We start from the raw sequence: 11,560 nt of genomic DNA, 5'->3' as shown, positions 1-11,560 counted from the left end.
ACTATTATAGGGCGGTGGCTGTTCCTGTACTAAGACTGGGCCAGGCCGATAGTAATGGAGTCCTGATTTTTCATCAAACATTGCTTCTCCTTTTGTCTGTTCAAATTCTTTGCTACAGTCCAGCCATACCCTAACTGTATCTATCAACTTATCATCATTCAATTTGCCTCTCTTCTCAGTCAACAATGTCTGCCATATAGCAGAACACAATACACCTCCTTTTGCAATATCATAACTCTTTTCTAACTTGCTTAGTCCTTTAACATAACCTTTTCCTCTCCGGTCCGCCACGTACTGTTCAGGTGAACAATAGCCCTTCGGGACACTATTTCGGTTACCCATTTTTTTTCAAAACACCACGTTCTGGAGCCTTCAACACGTTCTGGAGCCTTCACTTACTGTCTCTGATAGTTGGATTAGCACAGACACTGACAAACAAACACCTTGAGCTTGAGATTAACACACCACTGGGTTATCAGCAAGCTGTCTCCTTCCCTTCTACTATTTCTTGGGGTCACACACCGGGGTTACCCCTCAATGTAGGCACTTTAGGAGACTTCTATTGTTCTGTCAGTCTATGCCTCTCCTTTCTCCCAGAGAAACCAACCATACACAAAAAAATAATAAAACACAATACATCAAGCTTATCAATACAATGGGGTTCTTACTTTCATGCCCCTGAGGATGCCTCACTGTCGGTGCACCCCTCCCTAGAACAAATATGGATAGACTAAGCCAAGGGACACAGAATAGGTAAGATGAATATATTTTCTCACCTCTTATTACGGGCCGCGGTCCCGGTGTCCGTTGGCTTGTCTCTCTGGGTCCAGTCTCTGGGGGTACGCCAGCAGGAGGTCCAATCCTCAGGCCCCACGTCGTTTGGCGCCAACTGATAGTCGCGCACTTCCAATCCGGTAACAGCGTTCCCCTGCTGAGATCGGGGAACCTGTTACCTCTATCTAATTGACCGAAGCCTCAAGCCGGCTTCAGAGTCAATTAGATGTATATATCAACTTGCAGGATGACAGGCCGAACTGGATGGACAAATGTCTTTTTTCGGCCTTATGTACTTATGTACTATGTTACCCTTATGTAATACAGGTCACTAGGTGGAAGCCTTGTATTGATATAGTGCAAATTAGGTCTTCAATGATGTCTATTTAGCTATCACTGAATACTATGGGCAATTGAATGATTGCCAGTTATTGTCACCCAAGGTGACTTAAAGAAAAGTAAAAAAAAAAGTTTTTACAAATATGAAAAAAAAAGTTCAAATCACCCCCTTCCTTAACCTCTTTAGGACACAGCCTTATTTCACCTTAACCCTTTCATGACCAAGGGTCATTGATGCCCCAGTGTCCAGGTCAAAATTTACAAATCTGACATGCGTCACTTTATGTGGTAATAGCTTTGGAACACTTTTACTTATCCACGCCATTCTGAGATTGTTTTCTCGTGACACATTGTACTTCATGATAGTCATATATTTGAGTCAATATATTTCACCTTTATTCATGAAAAAATCCCAAATTTACCAAAAATTAGGAAAAATTCACAATTTTCCAAATTTCAATTTCTCTGCGTCTAAAACAGAAAGTGATACCTAATAAAATATTTATTACTTAACATTCCCCATATGTCTACTTTATGTTGGCATCATTTTGGAAATGTCATTTTATTTTTTTAGGGCGTTAGAAGACCCACTTTTTAAGGACAAAAACCCACTTTTTAAGGACAAGTTCAGGTCTGAAGTCCCTTTGTGGGGCTTACATAGTGGAAACCCCCATAAATGACCCCATTGTAGAAACTACACCCCTCAAGTTACTCAAAACTGATTTTACAAACGTTGTTAACCCTTTAGGCGTTCCACAAGAATTAAAGGAAAATGGAGATGAAATTTAAAAATTTCACTTTTTTGGCAGATTTTCCATTTTATATATTTTTTTTCTTTAACACATTGAGGGTTAACAGCCAAACAAAACTCAATATTTATTACCCTGATTCTGCGGGTTACAGAAACACCCCACATGTGGTCGTAAACTGCTGTACGGGCACACGGCAGGGCGAAGAAGGAAAGGAATGCCATACGGTTTTTGGAAGGCAGATTGTGCTGGATTGGTTTTCTGAACGCCATATGTTTTTTATTTTTCTGCCGATCGTCTTGTGCAGGGGTTCGTTTTTTGCAGAAAGTGTTGAGGTTTTTATTGGTACCATTTTTGGGTACATAGGATTTTTTGATCATTCATTATTACACTTTATGGGGCAAGGTGACCCAAAAATTGGCTGTTTTGGAACAGTTTTCAATTATTTATTTTTACAGAATTCATCTGAGGAGTTAAGTCATGTGATAGTTTTATAGAGAAGATCGTTACGGATGTGGCAATACCTATGTATACTTTTTCTTATTTATTTAAGTTTTACACAATAATAGCATTTCTGAAACCAAAAAAATGATGTTTTAGTGTCTCTATAGTCTGAGAGCCATAGCTTTGGGGGTCATAAGCCTTTTTGATCGCTTGCTGTTGCACTTTTTGTGATGTAAGGTGACAAAAATAGCTTTTTTGGCACTGTTTTTTTTATTTTATTTTTATGGTGATTATCGGACGGGGTCCATCACGTGATATATTTATAGAGACGGTCGTTGCAGACGCGGTGACACCTAATATGTGTATTTTATTTTATTTTTTTATAGGAAAAGGCAATGTCTTTTTTTTTATTTACATTTTTATTTATTTATTGATTTATTTTTACTTTTATTATTTTCACTTTTTTTTATCAGTTCCCTCTTGGATCTTGAAGATCCAGTGGGGCTGATAGTTGTACTATACTTTGCAATGCTCTTGCATTGCAAAGTATAATACTTCCAGACTGCCTGTAGGTGGCAGCACTGGACGCCTTTGCCATGGCAACCGGACGCTTTTGCAAAGCGTCCGGTTGCCATGGCAACCATCGGGCGCTGCGATCACAGCGCTGCAGCCCCGATGGTGGAGAGAGGGAGCCCCCTCCCTCTGTTAACCCGATGGATGCCGCAACCGCAGCATCTATCGGGTTACAGGAGAGTGTCAGCATAGAGCTGACACTCTGCTGATGGCGGCGGCTCAGGAATGGAGCCGCCGCCATCACACACACAGAATGGGGAATCGGGGGGTAGGGACAATATTGAGGGAGGCTGGGGCAGGAGGGGCGGCCAGAAAATTAATGCAGGGGGCGGGGAGGGGGCGGACCACATGCCAATCAGGGCAGGAAGGAGATGAGCGCCGGCTGGGCACAGATCAGCGGGGCACAGATCGGGGGGGGGGGACCACAGAGGGGCACCAAAGGCTTGGAGGATCGGGGGTTGGGGTGCGTGTGAATTTTTGATCGCTTGCTATTACACTTTTTGTGATGTAAGGTGACAAAAAATGGTTTGTTTAGCACAGTTTAATTTTTTTTACGGTGTTCATCTGAGGGGTTAGGGCATGTGATATTTTCATAGAGCCGGTCGATACAGATGTGGCGATACCTAATATGTATACTTTTTATTTTATTTATGTAAGTTTTACGCAATAACAGCTTTTTAAAAACAAAAAAAATTATGTTTTAGTGTCTCCCTATTCTGAGCCATAGTTTTTTTTTATTTTTCGGGTGATTGTCTCAGGTAGGGGCTCATTTTTTGTAGGATGAGGTGATGGTTAGATTGGTACTATTTTGGTGGGCATATGCCTTTTTGATCGCTTGCTTTTTTACTTTTTGTGATGTAAGGTCACAAAAAAATAGTTTATTTAGCACAGCTTAAAAAAAAAATTTTTACGGTGTTCATCTGAGGGGTTAGGTCATGTGATATGTTTATAGAGCCGGTCGATACGGACGCGGCGATACCTAATATGTTATTTTTACTTGAAACTAAAAATTTTTTGGGGGAAAACTTTTTTTTTCAACTTTTTTTTCACTTTTTTTTGTCCCACTTTGGGACTTCAACTTTTGGGGGTTTAATCCTTTACAATGCATTACAATACTTCTGTATTGGAATGCATTGGCTGTATGAGTAATACTGTGTGTATTACTCAAACAGCTTCCAGCCTGTGAGATCCAGGGGGCTGGATCTCACAGGCTCGTCACCGGAAGGCAGCGCAATGCCTTCCTTAGGCATCGAGCTGCCTTTCATGCCATTGGGTCCCCCCAACAGCCCCACGGCGACCCGATGGCGCCGCCGTACGCAACATAAAAAGCCGCAAACCGCAGGTCTGAATTGGATCACAGGACCCCCCCACGCATTTAGCCAAGGTGCCTGCTTAACGATTTGAGCAGGCACCTTGTTCCGATCAACGCCTGCCGGGCGGCGGTGATCGGAAATACACATGACGTACCGGTACGTCATGTGTCCTTAAGTACCGGCACAACATGCCGTACCGGTACGTCATGTGTCCTGAAGAGGTTAAAATAAAAATAAAATACTTAACCAATACAAAAAATTAACATCATGGGCATCGCGGTGTGCGAAAATGCCCATACTATTAAAATATAACAATATTTATGGCATACATCAAATGGCGTAGCGGGGAAAAAAATAAAAACAGCCAATTTGGCATTTTTTGTCACTACCTCATTTGGAAAAATAATTCCCGCTCCCTACTACATGGTATGTAAGGTGAATGGTGCCATTAGATAGTACGGCTATGTGAATGGAAAAATATAAAAAGTTAGGACTATGGGAAGGCGGGGAGTGAAAAACTAAAATGCAAAAATTGAAAATCCCAGGGTCCTTAAGGGGTTAAGACATTCCAGTTAAGAATGTAAGCACACCTTTTCTATTGGTTAAGCTTTAAAAAAGTAACTAAACTTTTATAATAATTTTTAATATGTTGTCCCTAATCCCCTAAATAAAAAAAATTCTAATATACTTTAGTTATTGATTTTCTATTTTACTATACTTTTATATCCCTAAAGCGCACCATTCTGTTTTTTCTGAAAACTCAGATCTCTGTACACCGCTGAGCTGTCAGCAGTGTATGGAGTATGGAGTACTCATTTTAAGAATGGCCAGTAGCAGAGCAGGGAATATGGGCAGGAGCGCATATTGCTGCTACTGGCTGTGCTTCCTGGACAATTACTAGCTCCTGGCATAGCACATGGGTACCCTGTACCCATGTACCATGCCAGGATTAGCTGAGCAGAGCAGGCACCTGCTTCTGTCTGCTCAGATAAGCTAAGGGAGTATGTTTTCAGCACAGTGACAAATGATCATATTAATTTGTTTGATCATGCCATACATATGTAACTTTGTCCAACGGTGGCCAGAATTTTACAACCTGACTGATCAGCAGCTTTTTTTTTTTTTTAAAGATTGTTAGTCGACTTTAATCCCATGTGTATGGCCAGCTTTATTCTCTTCTCCCTATTGAAAGCACATGCACTTTTAACTGAGCTAGCATATGTATCATGGAGGGTGTGTATGATGGGGGGCAGGAGGAATACAGTCAATCACTTTTGAAAGAGTATGAGCAATATTATTTTAATAGTATTCACTGTAAATCTTATGTGTATGACCATTACAGAAGATTCTCATTACATTACAGACTGTCAGCAGACCGTAACAAGTTTAGAGTGATCTGCAAAATGGTCTGCTGAGCATTATCTCATGTCTATGGCCAGCGTCCATCTGTGAGCCACACTGGTAGGCTATGAAGAATTTATACAAAACAGAATGTAATGTACAGTATATTGCTTATTTTTCATCAATATAATGAGTTAGCTAGAAATCCAGGGTAGATGACTAAGATAACATTAAAATAAAAGCTGGATGAACTGAGTAAATAATTTATCTGCAGAAGTGTTATTTAGCAAAGAAATTTAATTGAAAGATGTTTTTTCCAAGAATGATCACATTTTTGAAAGTGACATTTTTAATTGGGACACAATTCATTTTAACAAGACAAATTGACAAGTAAAACACAAATGTTCTGCTGTGTTATTACAATAGCATTTAAATTAAGATTAAGCGGTCAGGGTATAACTTTTCTGTAAAGCACCATTGGTACTGGCCACAATTCTGTTGGAGAGGTCTATCAACAGGTCCCAGTGTGCATGAGTGCCAAACCAGGAAGTTGTTTAGACTTAAAGGCGTTGTGAAAGAATGGGAGAGTTTGGGCAACCCCGCCAACCCCATCGAATTTGACATTGTTGCAGCCAATCACTGGCTGCGGCAGAGACTGGATCCCCTTGCATCATGTGACCATTTGTTATGACATAAGAGGAGTCGGTCACCACCATGGTAAGTGATTAGCTGCGGCATTGTCCAACCAGATGTTGACATTGAGGGAGCGCAGTGGGGCATTGCAGGCCTGGAGGAGAAGGAGTGGGGAGCTGGGAAACAGGTAAGTAATCTTTCCATTAGAAGTCTGGGGTTGGCAAAAAAAACTGAAGCTCTTGGTGCGTTCCAGGGTGGAGGGCATATCAGGCCACAAGACGCCTCCCATAGTCTCCCATTGGCGGTTTTACAGCCCTATTTATAAGGGCTATCATAGGCTATGCCATAAATATCTGATAGGTGCGTGTCCTACCTCTGAGACCCACTTCAGTCTCAAAAACGTGCCCTGCTATGAATGGAGAGTATACAGCACTATGTGTCCTCCGAAAGGAGCTGAGCCAATGTTGAACTATTTTTGGAAGTCCCATAGTATTGAATTGAGAGGATTCTGTGCCTGCGCGGTCACCTCTCCATTCACTGCTTTGGAACTTCCAAAAATAGCCAAGCCTTCCCTTGTCTATTTTCAAAAGTCTGATATAAGTGAATGGAGGAATTCAGGCAAGCATGGCATGCTCTCCATTCATAGTAGGTCCCTATTTTTTAGATACATTGTCTGAAGCCCCTGTAGTCTGGAATCTTCCAAGGTTTGGAATGACCTACTGGAGCTCAAATGAGGTAGACAGTGATAAAACTATTTGCTCTTCTCTCTAGGGCATAATTGACCTTATATACTTGCTCTGCCTAAACTGAGGAATGGAGTCTAGTGGATTACCTGGTCTTCAAGGTTGACCCCCACAAGGAGGTTTGGACTTTTCTTCAGGGAGGTTCAATGGTTGGGGCTCCTGAAATAGCCTCTGATGGATGGCATCTGTGTAAAAACTTAATAGGCAGCAGATGTTGGAGCAAGATCAAGTCATAGGATAAATCTGGGACAGCAATCAGGAACAGTGTTAGGGGAATCGGGCTACAGCCCCGGCCTCTTAATAAATCCAAAGAGTCAAACCAGGAGTCAAAAAAGATAATCAACTAGAAACAGAGACAAAGTAATAACCAGAAGCAACTGTCAGTAAAACTACAAGTCCTAGCAATGCTAGAACTAGAAGGCTGATACTCAGGGAATGGAGTAGGGACCTGCGTCAGTATACAGTGCATGTCATGTTGCCATGGTAATGTAATAACAGCCTCCAGAAATGCAGAGTAGTGTTCCCGAAGTTGACTTCCATCTGAATTTGAGGGAAAATTCAATTCGCCGTGAAACTGAGTTTCCTCGTGCTTTGTAGTAATGAATCAATTTTCCCTAAAATGGCGGTAAAAAAAAAACATACTCACCTCATGCACAAAACTTGTGCATTGTGACGTATGACGTCACCACGCTGGCCAGTGTGATGATGTAATCATGCACCGCGCAGGACTTTGTGCTGGACCTTCAATCAAGATGGCCATGGCAGACTTTTCACGAGCAAATGGTGAATTTTGTTTCTTTTTTTTTACAGATTAACCCCTGACAGCCCTTAATGGTCATCTCAGATGCTGCGATCAGTGATGAAAGTGGCATCTGAGGGGTTCAATGATGGAGGGCAGTCCAATTGTCGTTCCCCATCATTGCGTTCACTACTCACAAAGAAATACGCTTAATGATGAAGTAATTAGTAGTGTTGGGCGGGCATGCTCTGCCGAACACAAATTTTACTCAAGCGCGATACTCATCACATCGCAGTGTTCGCCGCGCAGCCAATAAACATGCAGGTAAGCACTGCCACTCACTGTAATGTTGTAGCCATGTTGGCTACTGGTATTACAGTGATTGGCTGTCCAGAACGCGTCATCGGATGCTATAGTCAGGGAGAGCTGTGCTGAAGAAGGGACAGATAGTGTAGGGAGTGAAATAGTAATATTTTATTGAAAAAACTTGTTAGAGACCCAAAAGTCCTTTTAACGACTATTGTTGTAACTGGCAGCAATATAATTATTAATGCAACCTGCGCTAAATTTAGTGAAATTGTTAGAGACCCAAAATTCCTTTTAAGGACTATTGTATCTATTTTTAGAGCAACCTGCGCTAAATAGCGTGCTATTGTTTGGCCGCTGCAGACAGTGACATTATCTGTGCTACATTTCATGTGTAACCTGTGCGCAGCCTAAAAATATCAGTGACATCTAGTGTACTTTTTCCATAGACGGTGTCCGCTGCGGACAGTAACATTACCAGTGCTACATCTCCTCTTTACCATATGCAAATGAGCCTCTAGGTGCTGCTGCTGCCGTTCTCCACTCACTGCGCCTGCGCCTAATACTAAAATGGACGGCGCAGGATTTGCAGGGCACGGAGGAGACCGAGGATGTCAATCACCTGTACAAGTGCGTACCAAATGGTGAGAGGACAGAGCCTCTAGGTGCTGCAGCAACGCCCTACTAGCACTTAGAGACTCACTTTTATATTATAAAAGCCATTATTTAGTGCGAACGGGAGCAGGCAGGGAGATATAAGCCATACAGTTATGTTCTGCTGACATTAGCACATCGCTAATGTCAGCCAGCTACATAATTATTTTTCTGATGAAAGAAAACCTTTCAGCCTAATTTTTTTTGCTGCTGGTGGCAGCGACATTACCTGCCCTACATCTCCAGTATAAAGTTAGCATATCCGAAACATCAGTAACATTCAGTGTAATTTTTCTTTCGCCGCTAGTGACAGCGACATTGTCTGCGCTACATCTTCTGTGTAATGTGTGCGCAGCCTAAAAATATCAGTGACATGCAGTGTACTTTTTCTGTAGACGGTGTCCGCTGCGGACAGTTACATTACCTGCGCTACATCTCCTGTATAACGTTTGCACGTCCTAAATATCAGTGACATTAATTCAGTGTAATTTTTTTATTAGCCGCTGGTGACAGTGACATTACTTGCGCTATACCTCCTGTATAACGTTTGCGCATCCTAAAATTATCTGTGACATTTAGTGTACTTTTTTCATAGACGCTGCAGACAGCGACATTATCTGTACTACATCTCCTGTTTAACGTGTGCACATCCCAAAAATATCTGTGACATTCTGTGTACTTTATTTGCGCATACACTTACAAAACCTGCGCTACTGTATGTGAGACATACTGTACGTGCGCAAGTAATTCAATATAGTGCTATATATTTGTTTTTAGAATATTCATCAACTTTTTTCGATCTGAAGTCAAGATTCCTCCATGCTTAAGTTGCTTGACAAGCAACTTAAGCAGGGAGGGATCATAACTTTAGATGGAAAAAAATTATGAATATAAAAAAAAAACTAATATATAGCACTATATTGAATATAGTGCTATATATTCCTTTTAGACCCACGCCTGTATTGATCGCGAAATATTTTCATATTACGCAATCATTACATTGCCGATTTTTCGAGTAAAATAATGTAGAATATAATGAATATTCATGAAATATCGTGAATTCGAATATGACCCAGGCCCCTCATCACCATAAGGGACCAGACTGAGCTGTGGCTCTCGCCACTCAACCTACAACCAGGCATAATTGTGTCTGATAATGGCCGTAACTTAGTGGTGGCTTTGAAGCTCAGCAAGCTCACACACATATCATGCCTAACCAACGTGTTTAACCTAGTGGTTCAGCAGCTTCTCAAAACCTACCCCAATTTGCCTGAGCTACTGGTGAAGGTGCACTGCGTGTGTGCCCATTTCCGCAAGTCATTGTCAGCTTCTGCCGGTCTGGCAACACTGCCACAGCGCTTGCAATTGCCAGCTCACCGACTGTTGTGCGACGTGAGCACGAGCTGGAACTCCACGTTCCACATGTTGGTCAGGCTTTGTGAGTAGAGATGTCGCGAACATAAAATTTTCCGTTTGCAAATGGCGAACGCGAATTTCCGCAAATGTTTGCGAACGGGCGAACCGGGCGAACCGCCATAGACTTCAATAGGCAGGCGAATTTTAAAACCCACTGGGACTCTTTCTGGCCACAATAGTGATGGAAAAGTTGTTTCAAGGCGACTAACACCTGGACTGTGGAATGCCGGAGGGGGATACATGGCAAAACTCCCATGGAAAACTACATAGTTGACGCAGAGTCGGGTTTTAATCCATAAAGGGCATAAATCACCTAACATTCCTAAATAGTTTGGAATAACGTGCTTTAAAACATCCAGTGTGTGTATACGATCAGGTAGTGTAAGGGTTACGCACGCTTCACAGTGACAGACCAAACTCCCTGTTTAACGCACCGCAAACAACCGCTAACAGTCCATTTGCACAAGGTTGGATACCAAGCTAGCCATGTCCCATTTATTGTCCTCACTGACGTCATTGAAGGTCTCTTTCTCCACCCAGCCACGTACAACACCAAGGGTCCCCGAAAGGTGACAACAAGCCCCCTGCGACGCCTGCTGTGGTTGGTCTTCCACCTCCTCAAAGCCACCTTCCTCCTCGGACTTCTCTTCTTCAGACTCCTCTCTCTGCGTTGCCACAGGTCCAGCAATCGAGGACGACAAAGCTGCTTCCGGTGGTGATGGTGACCACAACTCTTCCTCTTCATGCTCATCTACGGCCTGATCCAGCACTCTTCGCAGGGCACACTCCAGAAAAAACACATATGGGATGAGGTTGATGATGTTGCTTGGGTTTGACTGACCAGGTTTGTCACCTCCGCAGAAGGACGCATGAGCCTACAGCCATTGTGCATGAGCGTTCAGTAACGCGGCCAAAAAATACACAGCTCCGCAGAGGCTGTCCTCTTTTTTTTTTATTTAAAAAATTTGTTCTTACCAGTTTAATCTCAGTTTTGTCGATTATTTTTAGCCCAAGGCATCTCATCAGGCTTTTTTTAGTCAAATGCATCACCCACTGTCAGTCCCTTTGGGATCCATGCCTCATTCATCTTAATAAAGGTGAGGTAATCTAGACATTTTTTACCTAGGCGACTTCTCTTCTCAGTGACAATACCTCATGCTATGCTGAAGGTCCTTTCTGACAGGACACAAGTTCGGGGCAGGCCACAAGTTCTATCGTAAATTGGGATAGCTCAGGCCACATGTGAAGCCTGCACACCCAGTAGTCAAGGGGTTCATCGCTCCTCAGAGTGACGATATCTGCAGTTAAGGCGAGGTAGTCTGCTACCTGTCGGTCAAGTTGCTCTCTGAGGGTGGACCCCGAAGGGCTGTGGCGATGCGTAGGACTTAAAAAGCTCTGCATGTCCTCCATCAACAACACGTCTGTAAAGCGTCCTGTTCTTGCTGGCGTGGTCGTGGTAGGAGGAGGATTACTTTCACCTCTCCCCCTGTTAGATTCCCGTTGTGCTGTGACATCACCCTTATACGCTGTGTAAAG

The sequence above is a fragment of the Bufo gargarizans genome, chromosome 8 (genome assembly GCF_014858855.1).
Source record: "Bufo gargarizans isolate SCDJY-AF-19 chromosome 8, ASM1485885v1, whole genome shotgun sequence".
Taxonomy (NCBI): domain Eukaryota; kingdom Metazoa; phylum Chordata; class Amphibia; order Anura; family Bufonidae; genus Bufo; species Bufo gargarizans.
The sequence above is the reverse complement of the archived record's forward strand: the minus strand, read 5'-3'. Positions refer to the sequence as shown.